The 15,955-nt window shown below is 51.6% G+C and overlaps 1 long non-coding RNA gene across 1 annotated transcript in view; it reads right to left on the reverse strand.

Annotated features, from left to right (window-relative positions):
• Positions 1-8,962: 8,962 nt before the first annotated feature.
• LOC129018029 (uncharacterized) overlaps positions 8,963-15,955 on the reverse strand; it is a 61,537-nt gene continuing 54,544 nt past the window's right edge. Inside the window, exon 6 of the long non-coding RNA XR_008495186.2 lies at positions 8,963-15,592. This is a non-coding gene — a long non-coding RNA (uncharacterized LOC129018029). The remainder of the gene's footprint in view (positions 15,593-15,955) is intronic.

The raw sequence follows: 15,955 nt of genomic DNA on the forward strand, positions 1-15,955 counted from the left end.
CACCCAAAATAACTGCATGAGCCCAGCTTGGCTCACTCTCTGGGCCCTCCGAGAGTCTGTGTGGAAAGCAGGATGTCATGAAAAACCTCACTTGCAGTGCGAGATGACTCAGTGAGGGAGTTGCTGGCAGCCCAAAGCCTTCTCCATGGAGAGCTGGAGGCTTCGCAGGAATGACTCACAGGTGGCACAGCGGGACAGAAACCTGAGGCTGATATGAGTCACATGACCATAGCTATCATATGAATTGTTGGCTCATCATCCTAAGCAGGACTGGAATCCCCTGGGACTTCTAGGGTCCCCTCTCTTTTCCCTTTCAGATGGGGAGAGGAAAGAGAAGGATGAGAAACTGGTTTGAGCCCTGGCTGTTCTTCTTAGAGGTCTGGCCTACTCCAGGTAGAATGTGGCCAGACTGTGTTTGACAAAGCCACCCCTTCCCTCCACTCCCTAAGCCGCCCGCACTTTTCTTGGGGAGGGGAGGCAGGGAGGAAGGATGAGGGGAAGTCTAGGGGAGGAAAAGGAAGACTCTTTCATGCAGGAAATAGTTGCAGGTTTCACAACCACACATGCAGGACACACCTGTTGCAAGACTAAGGAGGAACTGATGCTCAGCACTCCCACGATGTCCAGCGGATGGGAGGCTAGCCTGGCTGGTGTGGGTCCCACAGTGCCAGAGCTGATGGCCAACCACCAAGGCTCACCAAGCAAGAAGACCCTGCAACAGGAATCAGAAGTCAAAGAGCACCCAGCCATGGACAAATGGGTGGTACCAGGAGGGTCCCAGAGGTCACAGCCTCCTGACAGGCTCTAGGGTTCCCAATGACCTCCATCAGATATGGGGGGCATCACCTGGCCTTCAGCAATGGACGGCTCCAAGGCCCCTGAGTGACCACACTCCCTGGGGCTCTGGCCAGTACCTCTCAACAGCCCGCCCTGTAGATGTACCCAGCCCTGATTCCCAAGGCCAGTAGCACTGCAGCATGTGACCCAAAGATTCTAGCCACCTGGTTCCTAGTGAGAAGCCACAGCCCCAATTGGTCTGCTCATGTATGAGGGAAGAACTCCTTGCCAGCAAGAGTTACAGCTGGAAACATCAGGCACAATCTCAGGCCAGTTCTGCACAGGTGGGGAAACTGAGGCTGGCCTCGGCTCAGCAGAGAGCTAAGGCACAGTGAGAATCCAACACTATTGTCATGCCTAGTTCTGGACCAGACCGTCGGGCCATGCTGCCTGCCTGGATGCCAGGGTGTTGGAGTTAATGTAGATGGCTTCAAGTCCTCCAGCTCTACACTTTGCCAGCTGTGCAGCCTTTGGAAAGTTACTTAGTTTCTCTTTGCTTCTGTTTCATCACCTGTAAATGGGGCCAAAGTGCTTTCCTCAGAGGTGTGCCAAGAATCTGGCCTGGCAGAGCAGGTACTAAGTAAATATTCGCTTTCTTTCTTTTTTCTTTTTTTTTTCTTTGAGATGGAGTCTCACTCTGTTGTCAGGCTGGAGTGCAGTTGCACAATCTTGGCTCACTGCAACCTCTGCCTCCTGGGTTCAAGTGATTCTCCTGCCTCAGCCTCCTGAGTAGCTGAGATTACAGGCACGTGCCACCACACCCAGCTAATTTTTTTGTATTTTTAGTAGAGACGGGGTTTCACCATGTTAGCCAGGATGGTCTCGATTTCCTGACCTCATGATCCACCTGTCTCAGCCTCCCAAAGTGCTGGAATGGCAGGTGCCACCATGCCCGGCCCGCTTTTTTCTTTCTGAGTTTTTCACTGGTCCCATCTGCTTCCTTCTCCTTCCTCAAAGCTGCTTAAAGCTCAGAAACACCCTTGCCTCTGAGATGGCTCAGCCTTTAGCACCACACATGCTCAGTGATACCCCCATGAGTCTGACGGTGAGGACCTCGACAATTGCATCTGATCTGGAGGCAGAGCCTGGAAATATAGGCAAGGAAATGCTCTGTGAATGTTAAGGAAGGTCCAATAACTTCATCCCCTAAAAGACGTGAGAAGAGGCCCTTGGCTTTGCCACTTGACTGAGACTCACATCTCTGCCCCCTTTTGGCTGGAAATGAGTATGTGGCCAGTCTGGTCCACGAGACCCAAGGAATCTGTTGGAAGTCTACAGAAATGAATTGTCCCGCCTGATTTAAAAGAGCGAGGGAGAGAGTGAGAGAAGGGAGGCAAGGGGGCAGCCCTTGCTGCCCCTGGCTATCTGTGCACAAGGATGGGTGAAGACAGAGGCTTGGGGCTGCTGCTGCCATCTTTTTTTTTTTTTTTTTTTGAGACAGAGTCTCACTCTGTCGCCCAGGCTGGAGTGGCACGATCTCGGCTCACTGCAACCTCCATCTCCCAGGTTCAAGCAATTCTTTGTCTCAGCCTCCCAAATAGCTGGGATTACAGGCACATGTCACCATGTCTGGCTAGTTTTTGTATTTTTAGTAGAGACGGGGTTTCACCATCTTGGCCAGGCTGGTCGCAAACTCTTGACCTCGTGATCCAACTGCCTCAGCCTCCCAAAGTGCTGGGATTACAGGTGTGAGCCACCGCACCTCGCTTACTGCTATCTTTTAATGCAAAGGGAAGACTGAGAAAACTGCAAAGAGGCCGGCCAGAGCCCTGGCATCACTGCACTGCTGAAGCCACCCCAGAGCACTCGCCTCCAGATTCTTGTGTGAGGAAAGAAATGATTTAAGTCCGTTCTAGCTGTATGTTGTATTCAGCTGAGCACACCCCCTTTCCAAGCCCTAACGGGCACAGCTATCAAGTCAAGAGAGGCATAGTGCCAGCGTTGGAAGGTTGCCATGAGAAGGTTCACATGACACCTGTGAACTGTGCAGCAGTGTGCAGCATGCAAAGGACGCCCACAACACGTGGCCACTCTTCTCTTCAGCCAAACCTAAACTTCATGCCTCCAAAACCAACTAGTCCTGTGAGGTAAAAAGGGCTCTTTCCGGAGCCCAGCCCAGGTGCCGAGCCAGCCACCCAGTGGCTGGGATTTAGCAGGAGCCTCACTGACTCAGCAGCAACAGAGCTTCTGCCTCCAGGCTGCGAATGCCACTGCCTGCCCAGAGGCCCAGGGAGACCGAGAGCAAATATATGAGCTCTTCGAATGGCAGCGAAAGTGTCAAGGAAGTGAACCGCAGGGGCCATGAACATCTGACCCCTCCAGAAAGTGCTGGTGTGGAGAAATGCTAGTGGAGCTTCATTTTCAGCCTCTGATTTCATTAATAAGATAATGATGAGCCATTTAACTTTGCATCTGAAGAGTGAAGCAAATTACCTGTGTCTATATTGCTTAATGACGGAGGCACTAACAGGACCTTTGCCGCCTGCTGGAACCGAAACTGACCTACTGCAGGAGGCAATTTTATGCTCTTGGGTTTGCCACTTGACTGAAGCCATCCATCAGGCCGGGAACTCACCACCCTCCCCAACACACACTCCACATGAGCTCAGTGTCCTCTGCTGCACGCTGCCCCTCTCCCTAACGGACACAAGCTTTTTTAACCCAATAATCCTGCTACCATTAGTTATTTCCCGGACATGAACCATTGGGCCCTCATTAGCCAACTCTCAGGTGTCCAGGTGTGAATTTTCCACTTTGGCAATGTTTCCCCGGAGAAGTATTCATCTGAGCCAAGCCGTGTCCTGGACTCCGTCTTCCCATCAGCAGGAAATACCAACACCGCCCGTGGTCTTCTGAGCCAAAGATGATGAGAGAAATCAGGACGCAGCCAACCACAGAAGTCTTCCAAAGGCCAGAGAGGCTCTTTTGGATTTTTCATTGTTTCAGGTCCATAGATTTTTTTTTTCATTTCTTTTAATTAAAGTAGAATTTCCATACAGTAAAACTCACGCTTTCTAAAAGGGAATGGTTCTGAGAGTTTTCACAAATGCATACAGTTGTGTGGCCACCAAGACAGGCAAGACGCAGAACAGTTCCGTCACCCCAGAGAGTTTCCTTGCACCTTCTATGGTCAACCTCTCCTCCCACTCCCAGCCCCTGGCCACCACTGATCTGTTTTCTGTCCCTATAGTTTGGCCTTTGCCATCATGTCATATACACTGGGAAGCCCTTTGATTCCAGCGTCTTTCACTTAATCACCTACATTTAAGACGGATCCAGGCACCTTTGTGCATCAGTTGTTGGTTCTGTTTTGGTGCTGAGTAGAAGTTCACTGTAAGGGCCGGGCACGGTAACTCACGCCTGTAATCTCAACACTTTGGGAAGCCAAGGCGGGTGGATCACTTGAGGTCAGGAGTTCGAGACCAGCCTGGCCAACATGGTGAAACCCCCTCTCTACTAAAAATACAAAAAATTAGCTGGGCGTGGTGGTGGGCACCTGTAATCCCAGCTACTCGGGAGGCTGAGGCAGGAGAATCGCTCGAACCTGGGAGGCAGAGGTTGCCGTGAGCCAAGATCACACCATTGCACTCCAGCCTGGGTGACAACAGCGAAACTCTGTCTCAAAAAAAAGAAGTTCACTGCATAGACAAACCACAAGCTATGGATGAGGACCAAGGGTGTTCACTGAGCGCCTACCTACCCTGAGCCAGGTACTTGAACATAATTTCAATTAACCTGCAGGAAAAACTGTGAGGTAGGTACTCCTTTATTTTTTAGATGGAGTTTCGCTCTTGTTGCCCAGGCTGGAGTGCAATGGCACGATCTCGGGTCACTGCAACCTCTGCCTCCCAGGTTCAAGTGATCCTCTTGCCTCAGCCTCCTGAGTAGCTGGGATTACAGACATGCACCACCACGCCCAGCTAATTTTTTGTATTTTTAGTAGAGACGGGGTTTCACCATGTTGGTCAGACTGGTCTCGAACTCCCAGCCTCTGGTGATCCGCCCGCCTCAGCCTCCCAAAGTGCTGGGATTACAGGCGTGAGCCACCACACCCGGCCAGTAGGTACTCCTCTATCTCCACTTTGGAGTTAAGAATAGGGCCGTGCAGCTAGAAAAAGAAGGGATGGGCCAGGGACAGCCACGGGCACCACGGAGAGGCCATCCACTCCATCTTTCATTCATTTGCTGGACAAGCATCTCCTGGAGCCCTTTCGCAGGACAGGGCACAGTGCTGGGTGCAATGGGGAAGCACACACAGCCCTGCACAGAGGGGGTTACGGTCGAGGACTGTGCTTCCACCTGCCCTGCAGGGTGAGCCACTGGACTTTCTTGTACCTGATGCTGAAGACGCCACATTTGGTGAGTGTGTGGCCCACATAAGGTGATCCTCCTGGTACGTGTAGGGAGAGAAAAGACTCAGCCTTCTGTAGGACCCTGGGGAACCGGCAGCAGGAAGCGCAAGAAAGGCGATCGGAGACGTGTTTTCTCAGCACATTTGTGCTCTCGAAACAATGAAATTCCAGGTTTCACTAGACAGACATGCCAGCCACTGCCTGCGAGTAAATATAGCGGTCCCTGAGGCTCGCTGCCCTCCAACACCAAGTCTCTGTCATTTGGACTTGGGCCACAAAACCAGAAAGAGGATGGTGGGGGGAGTAGCAGGGGTAGGGAGGAGGAAGTGGTCTAGGCATCACCGCCTGGCTTTTACCATCCAACAATTTGCTGGATGTACAGATTTTCACGGGGAAGAGGCAGCAGTGGCTGTTGTCCCACAGCTCTGCCTAGGGGTGTGGCTCCAGCGTTCTTGGCCTAGATCATAAGAGGGAATCCCTAAATAGAGGCTTTCAGGGTGGGGATGGAGGAGCCTCTGGTTCATTTCCTCCTGAGAGGCCCCCGGTAGAGCAGTCCACTGGGCTTCTGAAGGCTTCTTGGGAAAGTGCACAATTCATTTTTACTCTCAGCTCCTAGCCAAGCGCCTGGTTTAATAAGCAGCTTTTGAGCAATAATGAATGACCGAAAGGAGGAAGGGAAAGAGAAAGAAAAGGAGAGAGGGGGAGAGGGAGTGAGAGAAAGAGAAACCCCTAGAGGCAATCCATTCTGAGTTTCTTAGTAAACAGAGAAAAATCTTAAGCTCACCAGCTGGTGAAGAGCAGGAATTTGGGGTTCCAGTGCCGAACCCCCATTCTCCCACCTCTTAGCTGCACAAGTTCCTTTACTTTTCCTAGACTCGGTTTCCTTGTCTATACAACAAGGATATGGATACTTCTCTCTCAGAGTCTGGGGGAGGATTACATGAGATCATTTTAGACCTCAGCCTAATGCCCGGCACGGAATAACCACCAGTCAAAAGTAGCTATTGCTGCTGCTCTTCTGACTTTAGCAAAAGAGCCCTCCTGGTTTTGGCCTGAAAGCAGGGCAGGCCATGCCATGGCCGGGACCCCCTGGTGAGAATGGACCCTCTTGGAGACTCTGATTTCATTCCTGCCCAAGCTGCAGGACAGCTGTCCCTGCCAGCAGCTCCATGTGCATCTGGAACTCTCTGAGCACCAGGCTTTTTGTGTCTGGATTAATTGCTGTCTCCACCCCCGCATCTCTGCCCACCTGCCAGTGGGAGGCTGAGGTGACTGGGGACCTGCAGGTTTTGGTGGAGCCCCTGGCCCCCCAGGCCTGAGCTTGAGGAGAGATGGAGAAGGACTTTATTAAGATGGATGTCAGAGCTCTGGTCGGCCCTCATCCTGCAGCTTACGCTAAATTATTAAACGTCGGCAAGGACGCCAGGAGCTTTGCCATTTGTTAACAGATGGCTCTCAACTGAATCTCTGTGCATCATCTTGATGTGATATGAACAGGGGATTGAGCACAGCCCGGGGATGCAGCACTGGAGGAGGAAAAGGCACTGCGGACCCCCCTGGAGACTGCCCACCTTGTCCCTGCAAGCTCCTCTCGGGTTCACTCACCTGTGTCAGTTTTGCTTCTTGTCCCCCTGCTGAGGGGCTCTCTGAGTCCAGCGGGGCACCAGACCTGCCCAGAGCAGCAACTGTAATAATTAATGTTGCATGAGGGTCTACTTGGTGCTCAGCATTTCCCTCGCATTTCTTATTTAATCTCCACAGTGAGCCTGCAAGGGAGGTGTCATTCACATCCTTTTATAAATGAGCACGTGGGACCTAGAGTGGCTTATTGCCCAGTGTTGCACACTTACTAAATGACAGAGCCAGGGCCAAGATCCACGTCCCTCTGACATCTCCAGCCCAACCTCTCCACTGTGCTGCCCCTGGGCCCCTGTCCACCGACCCTGAAACCCTCCCCAGCTCCCCTTGGCCTGAGAATGCACAGGGAGAATCACCACTGGCGACTTCCTATGCTCACATCCTCCCCGGAGGCCCAAAAAGGAAGGAACAGGGAAGAAAATGCTGGAACGAGCTCAGCCCTCCTCTCTGGACATCCCCCGCTTCACGTGGGTAGGACCCAGAGGATAACAACGGGCTGCTTGCCAGGATTCGTTTGCTGTGGTGAGGCAGCTGTCACGGTCCCTGCCCTCTGCCCTGTCCCCAGGTCTCCCGAAGAGGTGTCCAGCCTGCCCTGTCATTATTATTTATTGTAATTGCTGCATTTTATTGAGCACTGACTCTCTGGTGGGCAGTAGGTATAATGTGATCACATTTAAATCATTGTTAAAAGCTTTGTCATAAGGACAGTCAGTCAGTGAGAAAATCTGATCACAGCAATTTGGAGGCCCCTAAGACTCGGAACCAGGAGGGGATCCTTGATTTTATACTTTGCAACTGAATGGAACTGTCTCAGGTTAGAAACTGCAAGTAGCAGGTGGCTGATTTTCAGATCTTCCAAGAGCCTCACGTGCCCATTTTAATGGAGGGACAGCTCGAGTCCAGTTTCCCCAGCCTGAGGAGGCTCTGTAGACAAGACGCGTGTCACACACGCCTATCTACTCACATCGAGTCTCTCCTGAGTTTACTGCAGCCACAAAGCCCTCGAAGGCTCCACACACTGACCCTGACCCTCCCTGAGACCCAAAGCCTTGGCAGATAAGAAGGCCAGCAGGTTTCTGCAAGAAGATGCCTCTGCCCTCCCCACCTGTCTCCTCGGAGCCCCATCTCCACCTCTCTCAGGTACAGTCATTTCTCTGAAGAAACTTCTGGCTCTGGGGAAGTGGCTGAAAGCCTCCCTGGTCAGCAATTCTCACTCCTTCTCTGGCTTCCCACTCTCTCCTCTTCCATCCTGATCTTCTCATTGGAAACTCACATCCCACCTGGGCAAAATGAACCCTAACCAGGCCTTTACCCCTGCAAGGAGGTGAGGCTTCCCAGAGCCACCTCCCCTCCCCTTCTCCCACCTGACCATGGGCGCTTCCAGAAGGAACTATTTTCAATGGGTGCCCTCACGTCCCTTCCAACCACCAAAGGGCGAAAATATCCTTAAAGCAGTTGCTTATTAACAGCATCTGGTGGCATTCACAGCCCAGGATGTGGCAAAATATAGATCAGAGTTGGGAAAGCCGGGAATCACACTGCCATTTGTCCTATTCCAAATGTCATTTTGCGTTCCATCGCAGCATATTACCGAGATGATTAGTGGCATCAAATGACTTCTGAAAAATGATTATGTGCCATTAAAACCATTAGTCTGTCCGAAACCAGCACAAAGAAATGGCAATGGGAGGATGAGTCATTAGCTGGGGAGGCTGGATGACAAGTAGAGAGCTGCCCTGTGCTGGGCAATTAGTGAGGCCAACAGGTTGGAGCAGCCAGGGGGGTTGGTGGAGCCCAGAGTTCTGCCCGGGCTGGGGAAGCCCTGGGGCCCCGCGAGAGCAAAGGGTCTGTGGGGTTCACACTTCTCCCAGGGAGCATGGATTTGGGTTTGCTTGGAGGGCCCTGCCCTCCCCACAGGCTGATGGCAAAGATGTCACAGCCTTCCCCAGTGGAAGAACAAGAAAATGAGGCTGGTGCACCTGCAGGTTACTGGAAACAAGATGTGGGGAGAAACAGGCAGGGCCGGGACATCACTGCAGGGGTGTAGGATGAGCAGGCAGAACGCCACTGCAGAGGCCCCTGGGGGGAGTTTTTTAATTGACTCCAGCAAAAAACGATGACAACAACAACAAAAATTGGCTTGGGAATCACAATGTAATTTACGACAACAAGAACACTTAGAGAAGCTATAATTTCAGAGATTAAAAAACATTTTTTGAACATATACTAACAAAATAGCTTTGATGTGACAGCAAAAGAAAAAAAAAAAAGTAAAAGGGTTGTCATTTTCTTTTTTTTTTAAGGCAGGGTCTCGCCCTGTCGCCCAGGCTGGAGTGCCATGGCATGATCACAGCTCACTGCTACCTTGAAGTCCTGGGGCTCAAATGACCCTCCCACCTCAGCCTCAAGAGTAGCTAGGACCACAGGCACACGCCACCGCACCTGGCTAATTTTTGTTTTTTGTTTTTTTTGGAAGAGACAGGGTCTCACTATGTTGGCCAGGCTGGTCTTGAACTCCTGGACTCAAGCAATCCTCCCACCTCTGCCTCCCAAAGTGCTGGGATTACAGGCATGAGGCACCACGCCCAGCCTGAGTTGTTTTCAAGTTCGTAAAACCAGCTGAGCTCTGACACCAACCCTTGGGGTACCCATGGTGTTCCATGTTGAATTCCACTTGTTGGGGCAAATATTTGGTTTTTAGGAGATGGAAGGAGGGATGTCCCCGTGTCAGCCCTCCTTGTCCTCCTCCTCCATCTTCACTTGTGTCTAGGCCAACTCGGTGGGGCCACATCCCTGCAGGGGCCACCTCAAAGCTTCCTGGGCACATTCTACTGCTGGTCAGGTTCTAGAAGTAGTAAGCACCACCCCACTTTATCTCTTCTTCCCTGCTCCCCTCCTTTCTTTCCTTCCATACATTCAATGATGTGTGTGGACAGCCTGCTCTCCGGCTTGCCGGGTGTGCAAGCTCAGCCCAGCACTGGCCAGCTGTGCCCTCCAGGAGGGCATCATTCAATCAGAGAGCCAATAACAAGCACAGTGGGCTTCATTACCATGCACCAGGCACTGCTGTCATTCACCCTCACCTGTGAGGCAGGTAGGATTCTCAGCTGCATTTCACAGATGGGTAAACAAGCCTGGAGCTGCTCAGTGCTGATGCTGCAGACCCCTGAGCGACAGGAACCCGGGCTGGGACCTGCCTGGTTCCCCGCAGTCCTTGCATAATCCTGATCTCCCTTCCCCAAGGCACCAGAGAGAGAGAAGCAGTGATCTATCAGAAGTCCTTCCGAGACTTGCGCGTTGCGTTGCAGTGCCGGGCCAGGGAACCCTGCAAACTCTGATAACTACCTCTTCATGGCTGTCGAGGGGTGCCAGCATGACCCCACCTTACAGGGATTCCAAGCGCTCTCTGTTGTTCCTGGTGGAGAGATCCCGGGAGCCCTGGTAAGGGACAGGCTAGGGTGTTGCAGTATGGTTTTGTATCCTCGTTTGGAGAGTCTTTAGCGATCACTGAGGCCCTAGGCTCAGCCGTGCAGACTCCAAGCCAGTGGTCCTCAGCCCAAAGAGTGAGAATGTTCTGGGGAACCTTTTTAACAGTAGCAATGCCGGGACCCCAGCCCCGTCAGGTTGAAGAACCACTAGTCTGACCACCCCTGCCTGTTACAGATAAGGAAATAGAGGCTTGCGGAGGAGCAGCAACCAGCCTGGGGGCAAACAGCTGCTCAGAGCTAAAGCAGATCAAGAACCCGATGCCTCCGAAAAGCAGCTTCCCATCCTCCTGCCTTCCCTCTCTCTCGCTCCCCCCACCTGCCACTCCAAGGTAGCAGAGCTGCAGCAGCTTGACCTGGAGACTGTCAGCCCTGATTGACACCTGTCACAACCCTGGCTGCTCTGAGAGCCTCTGAGGCCCAGCCCCATGACAGCCTTCACCTCTGATTGTTGCTGCCTTTCCATCTCCAGAGCCAGAAGAGGCCACCATCTCAAAACGGTGGCGGAACTCAGGAGCCCATCATCTTGCTCTCCCCTTGGGCCTCACTGGGAATGACGGGCTCATTCCAGAGCAGCTCACACACGCTGTTCTTCATCTTTATCGAATTTGGCTTTGCAGTTCTTGCTGCTTTGAGGGGAGGGATGGCTGTGACAGCAGCTTGGAAGTGCTGGGCTGAAATCATTTTCCACCCCCGCCCCGACCTCGTTCTATTAGAAAAACATGAAATCTCTTCCTTCCCTTTGTTTCCTTCTTGCTAAGACAGACAGCAAAGTGATGTTGGATGATGGTTGTTAGCGTCCCAGCCACACAGGTAATGAATGCTTATGAAGTTAGTTTGCTGAAGTACATGTCCAGCTGCTACGAAAGATCCAACGTAGCCGTGTGTGACCCTGGCTTCCAGACCTGGCTGCCTTTACCTACTCCTTTTTGACTCAAAAAATTAGTAAGACACGTAACAGCCTGGAAGTTCTTCAAGGTGTCTAACTTCAGTCTCTCCTACTAGAGTTCAGTCTTTTTGAGTCAAACCAATACACATTCTCCCTGCAAAGGCTGATGATGCACAAGAATATTACCAGCCATCTCTTTTCCAGCAATAATTAGTCACAAGCAGCCCCCTACTTGGTTTGGGACACTGATTTCAAGGCCTGCCATCTGGGAAATGCTGAGACAGCATCTGGGGTGCCCAGCAGCTCAAAGCACTCTGTAAACATGTTATTTTCTCCTTGTCTATGAAACTTTCCTCAAGAACAGCCCAAGGACATGCATGGACAAAGCTGGAACAATCAGATTCCGCAACCTCCATAGACTGCCACGGCTCTCAAATGCTAGGGCACATCATCATCACCACTGACTGACTCAGTGGCTGTTACGAACTGAATGTGTGTGTCCCCCCCAGATTCATATGTTGAAACCCTGGCCCCCAACGTGCTGGTATTTGGAGGTGGAGTTTTTGGGGGGATAATTAAAGTCATGAAAGCCGGGCCCTCATAACGAGATCAGTGCTCTCATAAACCAGAGAACCTGCTCTCCCTCTTTCTCTCCCTGTCTCCTTCTTTCTCTCTCTCCGTCTCCCTTTCTCCTTTTCCCTCTCTCTCCCCTTCTCCCTCTCCCTCTCTCCTCTTTCTCCCTCTCCCTCTTTTTCCCTCTCCGTCTTTATCTCCTCTCTTTCTCCCTCTCCCTCTTTTTCCCTCTCCATCTTTCTCTCTCTCCCTTTTTTTTTTTTTTTGGAAGGGAAGGAGTCTCACTCTGTCACCCAGGCTGGAGTGCACTAGCACGATCTCGGCTCACTGAAGGCTCCGCCTCCCGGGTTCAAGCGATTCTCCTGCCCCAGCCTCCTGAGAAGCTGGGATTACAGATTACAGGCATGCACCACCACGCCCAGCGTGTGTGTGTGTGTGTGTGTGTTCTTTTTTGTAGAGATGGGGTGGGTTTCACCATGTTGCCCAGGCTGGTCTCGAACTCCTGAGCTCAGGCAATCTGTCTGCCTCAGCCTCCCAAAGCGCTGGGATTACAGCCATGAGTCACCACACCCGGCCTCTCCCCCTCTCTTTTTCTCTTCTTCTCTCTCTCTCCCTCTCTCCCTTCTCTTTCCCCTTGTCTCTCCCCTTCTCTCTCTCTCTCTCCCTTTCTCTTTCCCCTTCTGTCTCTCTCCCCTTCTCTCTCTCTCCCTTTCTCTCTCTCTCTCCCTCCCCACCCCACCCCACCATGTGAGGACATATTGAGAAGGCAGCCCTCTACACGCTTGGAAGAGAGCATCCCCAGCCCGCAACCATGCTGGCTCCCTGATCTCAGGCTTTCAGCCTCCAGAACAATGAGAAAATCAATGCTTGTTGTTTAAACCCCAGTCTATGGTCTGTAGTTACAGTAGCCCTAGCTGACCGAGACAGCAGGTCTGGGGTGAGGCCTGGGGATCTGCAGTTGCTGGAAAGACCCCAGGAGACACTGATGCTGAAGCGATTGGCCCGTGGACTGACCACACTGTGAAACGCGGATCCAGACTCTCCAAATAGGGACCCTCATCTTGAGTTGGCTGCTGTGTGCCTGAGACATTAGGCCGAGGGGAGGAGCCTTCCAGATGGAGTCTGAAGAGCATGCAGACTTTGGTGTGACAGACCTGGGCCGAATGCTGCCCTGTGACTTCCCAGCAGTCACTCACCATGCTGCCTTTCCCATCTGTTACAGGGGCATGAAGACACCTCCCTCTGAGGCTGGCACCAGATGGGATACTGCATGGGCACAGTGCCTCGTGTGGTGACGACACTGTTTCAGGGTAGGTTTGCTTGTCTGTTGTTTTGGGGGTGAGAGGAGGGAGACAGGAGAAGGTGGTCTTCAGGAGCTTGGGGCCATATTGCCTAGGTGCTTCTATTGCCCACTTCCTGATCCTGGAAGCCCTACAGTCCCCACACATCATCCCTTACATCAGTTCTTCAGTGGAACCATCCAGAGGCACAGGCACCTGCCCCTTCTGCAGAGTCTCCCCTGACCACCCAGCAACTGGGAGACAGGCACAAAGCATGGGGAAGGGGGTGTGAACTGCAACTGGGCACAACCCAGGGGAGAGACCCTGTTCACCAAGGGGTTCACCTACCTCCAGCCCCCATACAGAGGGGAAAAGCAAAGAAAGGCATCCTCGGCCAGCTGAGCATTCAGAAAGACTGGGCAAGATATCTGTCCTGTGGGTAAGAGAAGGAGGTGCTAAGACCTCTAGGATGCCTCCTGGAGGGTGAGCTCAGTGCAGACCACACGACAGCCTGGGCTCTATGAAGACAGGGCCTTAGACCAAGGCTTTGGTACATGTGGTGTATTGGTTACCTGTCGCTATGGAATATGGTTTGGATGTTTTGTCCCCTCCAAGTCTCATGTTAAAATGTAATCCCCATGTTGGAAGCGGGTCCTCGTGGTGGTATTTAGGTCATGGGAGTGGGTCCCTCATGAATGGCCTGGTGCCCTCCCTATGGCAATGAGTGAGTTCTTGCTCTGCTGATTCACTGGAGAGCTGGCTGTTTAAAGGAACCTGGCTCCCTCTCCTCTCTCTTTGTTCCTGTTCTTGCCATGTAACATGCTGGCTCCACTGTCACCTTCTGCTGTGATTGTAAGCTTCTTGAGGCCACACCAGAAGCCAAGCAGATATTGGCACCACGCTTCTCATATTGCCTGCAGAACCATGAGTCAATTAAACCTCTTTTCTTAATAAACTACTCAGCCTCGGGTATTCCTTTGTAGCAACACAAATGGCCTAATACACTGTTTAACAAGTTACCACACAGTTAATGGCTTAAAACAACACATCATTTTGATCTCATAGTTTCTGTGGGCCAGCAGCCAAGGCATGACTCATCTCGGTCCTCTGTCTCAGGGTCTCTCACAAAGCTGCAGTCAAAGTATCAGCTGGGGCTGGGGTCTCACCTGAAGGTTCAAGTAGGGAAGGACCCATGTCCAAGCTCACGATTATTGGCAGGATTCAGCTGCTTGAGGGTTGTTAGAATAAAGGTCCCAGCTCCTGGCCATGTGGGCATCTTCAATATGGCAGCCTGGGTCATCAAAGCCTGCCAGCCAAGAAGGCAATAGAAAGACTCTGTAACATGACAGAAGTTATTCTCCTTATAACTTCATCATCGAAGGGACATCCCATCACTTTTTCCATATTCTATTGGTTAAAGGCAAGTAGCTGAGCCCACACCCAAGGGGAGAGAATTGCACAATCAATTTCAGGAGAAAGGGGTGATTGGGCATCATTGTAGAGTCTCCTTGGCACAAGTTTATTTACAGGTGTGTCCTCAGGGAGCAGCAGGGAAGGAGAAAAAGCCAACTCAAAGATGTGCTCTGTTTGGAATTGGCTGTGGCTACAGGCATCCAGTGCTCAATCCTGCAAAACTAGGGGAAATTTTTGTCCAGGGAACAAAAGGGGAAAGAATTTAACCATCAATCAGCTACTGAGCCCTGAGGTCAAGGGTGGCTCCACTGGTATTAACTTCCCGATGCTTCCAGGCTGCATGTGCAGGATTCTAGAGCAGGCTCCTAGGACAGCCCACACCATGCTGTCAGAAAGGAACAGGACACAAGGGGAGTCCTGGATGGGACAGGTTCTGAGAAAGGCAATGGGAGCTCGCACAGAACTGGTTGCTGCCTCAGTAGCTGAAGAAAGAGGTCCCCAGAGGACTGAAGCCATGTATGAGACATATCTGACACAAGCCCATCTCCAGGTGTGTGTGTTTACACAGGCTGCCACCTGGGAGACAGAAGGCACTGCCTCCCTGTGAGCTTGGGGAAAGCTAACGCAATGGGGCCACATCCAAATTTAACATTTTCTTCCACCCAAATGTAGCTCTTCGGCTGATCTTTTTCTGTTGATGGCACCATCGTCCTCCTCTCCCAGCTTCAGCTCAAAGTCGATCACCTCCGTTGATTTTTTGTTCTCCTTTGCAATCCATGCCTTATGCGGTAGGACCGACCAGTCACGTAACTTGAGGACTCAGTGCAAAGTGAAAATAAGGGGCCTCTTCCAAGCATGTGGACCAATGTGACTGCACAGGTTGCACTTCCCTGAAGCCAGCCCTGCCTGCAGGATCTATAACTTCAGGAGATTCTCCAGTCACATCCTTAGGCTTAGCATTCTCTGCTGTGCTTTTCCTCTTGGCACCTATGATTAAGGAGTGTTCTAAGCTTCTGTGGCCCTGAAAGAATGAACTTCATCAAGGACCCTGAAGGTGACCTGTCGGTCCTGCTGCAAACTCCGTTTGCCGTAATGATCTGCGTGAAATGCCACACTAACTTCTCCCTGTGGAGGAGAAGAGGAGTGAGTCTGTGCAGGTGGGGTATGGAGTGTGCAACCTGCATAGCTGTACTTAGCAACCTGGAGTCAAAGGGGGACTTGCCAAGAACTAAAAATGGGGATAAGGGGGTCTTGCCACCTTATGTGCCCAGTACTAGTCATAAGAACTGACTCTCATATATCACTTACTATGTTCCAAGTGATGTTTAAGCTCTTTGTACGTACTAATTCACTGATTTCATTCTCACAGTCATCTTACGAGACAGTTACTCTTTTTATTCCCATTTTACCGAAGAAGCACTGAGGCAGAGAAATGTAAAAACAAAACAACAACAACAAAAAAAAAAACACTTTCCCAAGGCCATGAGA

The sequence above is a fragment of the Pongo pygmaeus genome, chromosome 19, assembly GCF_028885625.2.
Source record: "Pongo pygmaeus isolate AG05252 chromosome 19, NHGRI_mPonPyg2-v2.0_pri, whole genome shotgun sequence".
Classification (NCBI taxonomy): Eukaryota; Metazoa; Chordata; class Mammalia; order Primates; family Hominidae; genus Pongo; species Pongo pygmaeus.